At 32.0% G+C, this 4043-nt stretch overlaps 1 long non-coding RNA gene across 2 annotated transcripts; it reads left to right on the top strand.

The window, feature by feature from the left end:
* Positions 1–799: 799 nt before the first annotated feature.
* Positions 800–3809, top strand: LOC110703915. Of its 2 annotated transcripts, none has more exons than XR_002507793.1 (4): positions 800–1213; positions 2571–2639; positions 3115–3239; positions 3531–3809. It is a non-coding gene; the product is annotated as an uncharacterized LOC110703915 (long non-coding RNA). The 2 variants fall into 2 exon arrangements; XR_002507794.1 differs by having other exon boundaries at positions 800–2190.
* The last annotated feature ends 234 nt before the right edge of the window (positions 3810–4043 follow it).

Genomic DNA, 4043 nt, shown 5'->3' with positions numbered 1-4043 from the left:
CATATCTAGCTAAGAATATTTGTATTCTAAACTTACAATAAATTGTATCATAAAGATGCAATGATCCTAACTTTCTCATTTTAGTATTATGAAACACATTTTTGTTTAGTCGATAAAAACCATATTATATAACACAAATTGTTATATGTGATTACGCACATCATTAATTGATGGTATGACCACTTTTTCATTAATTGAGGAGTAATGTTGTTAATACAATGATCAAATGGCTTGGCAAATATGGATTACTCAAATGAACACATGATTTTGGGTTACTCTATGAACAAATTTAAGTTTCCCTTACAAAAGAGTAATAATTACTCTTATGTGCTACAAGAGGGAAGGTTTCCCTTTTAACTTTTTCAGCAAAACATTTTAGCAGTATTCACCTAACCTATTTTAACCATTATTAGTGATATATACTACTAAATAATACGACGTAATATTCTTATTGATACTTGTTGGAATCGTCTCAATGAATAATAAAATTTATATTTAGATTGGTATCATTAAACAATACAAAGTTCTACATTATAAAAAATTAAACATTTAAATAAAAAATAGAGGAAGTAATAATTTTTGAAATGTATATATTATAAAATGGTCAAAAATAAATTGATCAACCCATCAAGTTCTTATCTAAATCGTTTTTAACATTGAAAACAATATTCATGCACGACCCTTACACTAAAAGAAAATAGATCAAAGAGGGCGATTTTATTCTGACAAAGAGGGCGACTTTAAATTTGCCTTCTTAAACACCATCAAATAGGGCATATAGAATCGCCCTACTATATTGTTATCAAAAAGGGCGAAAATTTGGTCGTTGCCTTATAGCTGATCAATAAGGGCGACTAAATAAAATTCGCCCTCTTTGATCAAACAATAATGGCGACTTCAACAATCGCCCTCTTTGATAAACAATAAGGGGGCAAATTAATAGTAGTTGTCGTCCTTTCTTGCACAAATAAACAAATACTTCTACTGTACTCCGTAAAACAAACCCCAAAACCAAAAATTGTAAAACCCCTCTCTCTCCTCACAATACGAAAACTACACTTCGAATTCTCCATTGAAACGAGTTTGAGCTTTCTCGATCCTCCATTGAAGCGAATTTGAGCTTTCTCGATCCTCCATTGAAGCGAATTTGAGCTTTCTCGATCCTCCATTGAAGCGACTTTGAGCTTTCTCCTCCATTGAAGCGGCTTCTCAGGTAGTATTAAATTATGGCCTGGACTATCAATTTCACAATCTAGGGTTTAATGCTAGTTAATTACTCGAATGTTTTTGTTATTGAAATTTAAATTTTTGCTTGGATTCGAAATTTGTTGTATAGCATGCTACTTTTGTCGAGTCAAGCAAGATTTCGATTTTGCCTGTTAAAAAATTGATGAAATACCTATAATAATCATACTTAAATAATCCGGAATGGTGCAAATATAGTGTTTGATGAAATGCCTTAAAGAATCCGGGAAAAAAGAAAAGTTTATAGTTTTCAAATACTGCAGATAAAGTGTTTGATGAAACGCCTCAAAGACTGTTGATTAAAAAAAAAAAAAAAAAAATTGTTTTGTATGAACAGGTGTTTATGATGCATGATCATTGGAGATAAGTATATGATTAATTACCTCATTATCTGATTTCAAAATGTAATGTATAATAGTAGTTGATTGCAGTTTGATTATAGATTACTTATTGATTGTGAAGCTCTTTTAGGTATCCATGTTATGTTCAGAGCTAGTTTATGATTTGGTAAACATGAAAGCATATTTATCTTGATGTTTTCGACAGTCTTGTAATTGTCGTTCTGTGTTTTAATTGTGTCCACATGTATGCAATTGATCATGGTAGATTTTTAAAACCATAGAGCTTACTCATTAATGTATGTTTGAAGTGTCTCATAGGCTTATTAGAAGATAAACATGTGATCTTTGTAGGAACTTGTTTTTTAACACTAGTGTGTGACAATCTAGAACAGATATACTGAAAATTACAAGAACCCCTATTAGAAATTCAACTAAGAAAAATCGAAAAATCAAATTAAATATTCAGAAGAGATCCTCTCAATCAAGATTTTTTGTCATTTGATTATGCAGTGAGTGGCATAGAATTATAACCCATGTTTGCGTTCCCAAGTTGTCCGTTGAGGCACCTGTTTCAGGGTATACTTCCGTATTGCTCGATTATCGGGTAGGTTGGGACATCTTACGACATACTCCCCTCAAAAAGTTAAGAATCTACTCTTTGGCCATATGAAATCTGATGATAGAATTATATAGATTATCTGATTTGGGATTAGCTTGAGACTAATTAACTTTAATGTAATTATGAATTATGATGCTTATGCTGAGAATTGTAGTGTTTAGTTACATTCCTGAAGCATATTGTAGTCAGTCCTTGATTTCTCCCAGAAAGCTTGGTTGCACTTTCCTGTTAGTCCTTGAGTTTAAATGTTTTTGGTGCCAATAATTGCATTATCTAGTATTTTACATTGCAAATTAGATCTACATATTATGTTACTGTTTATAGTTTTGTTTCTATCTTCTATTTTTGTTTCCTTCATTTTGTAGGGAAAAGAACAATGAATGAGCCTGAAGGGTCTACCTCTCAAGAGTCTCAACAACTTAAAAAAAGAAAAGGTAAATATGTTATGATTGCTTTATTTATGAATAGGTGCTAGAGCTGAGTTTTTGGGCTTTTCCTATTGCCGAATATTGGTGAGCCAATATGGTTGCTTCACCTTATGCTAATAGAATTTCATATATGCTTCATAGACATGGCCATTGTTGCTATAGGCTAGTCACAGATAACTGCTTTAATTTTTCCCAGTTTGATCAAATATTGATTGCAACACAAACTCCTAGTTGAATTAATCTCCTGATTGTCCTTAATTATTCATCCTAGTTGTGCACTGAATTTATAACCTTCTTGTTTCTCGTAGCCTGAAGAGAGTTCTTTATATCTTTTTTTTTTTGAGGGATGAGTTCTTTATATCTTTTATTCCTTTTATCTTCATTTTATATTTTCATATACAGCTACGTTTATCTTTTCTAATGGAAATCCTTATGTTGTTTTTTTATCTTCCTGGTAATATGTATGCATGTGATTTTCTAGGAATAACTACAAAATGAAAATAATATGATGCGAGCTGAATTGGAAGTTTCTAAGAAGAAACAAGATGACCTAGAACAAAAGCTTCGGTTAGTCGTGGAGAAGATTGGCCTTAATGCTTAATAGAGGTAATATTTTCTAGCTTACTCTTTATATAAAATTGTCATGTGGATGCATTTTCATGCCATGGTTATGTTAGCTTATTATGTTAGAGGAATCTTGGACAGGTTCTTATATAATTCAGTAGGTATAAGACATGGTGCTCAGACTGATGCTTTTCTACATGCTGTTATTTTGGCAGTAGTCCATCAGTCCATCAAACATTCCATTTTAGTATCTTATTCTTGAACTTGACTTTTGCGAATTGTAACTTTCCCTTTCTTCTTGAAGAGGATTAACAGTCACATTAAAACCTGCAGGACTCGAAACTGTTTCTTACCTGAATCTGTCAAGTTTGCAGTCAGGGGATCAAGTCAATGTGCTGATGTTTTGGAGATGGACACCAAAAGGCGGGTTGCATTACAGATGGAAAAAAAGGGGATGCTAGAAGCTGCAAGAATGAGAAGATTGCTTGATAGTTCATGTCCTAGAAAAAACATTATTAAATTTTAGTACTCTTTGGCTTAGCTATTTGCTATTTATAAAAACTTGGTTAATACTTTTGTTTATATGCCTATTAAGACCTTTTTTTTCCTTAATGTACCCTCCTAGAATTCTTTTTTTTTTTAAAACTAAAAAATGAACAAAGAGGGCGACTTTAATTTTGCCCTTAGATTTTAATCAAAGAGGGCGAAAATTTTTGTCCTCTTAGATTTTGATCAAAGAGGGCTAAAATTTTTGTCCTCTTAGATTTTGATCAAAGAGGGCGAAAAGCTTTGTCCTCCTTGATTTTGATCAAAGAGGGCGAAATTTTTTGCCTTCTTTGATCTTTA

The sequence above is a fragment of the Chenopodium quinoa genome, unplaced genomic scaffold (genome assembly GCF_001683475.1).
Source record: "Chenopodium quinoa cultivar QQ74 unplaced genomic scaffold, ASM168347v1, whole genome shotgun sequence".
Taxonomy (NCBI): domain Eukaryota; kingdom Viridiplantae; phylum Streptophyta; class Magnoliopsida; order Caryophyllales; family Amaranthaceae; genus Chenopodium; species Chenopodium quinoa.
The sequence above is the reverse complement of the archived record's forward strand: the minus strand, read 5'-3'. Positions and strand labels throughout refer to the sequence as shown.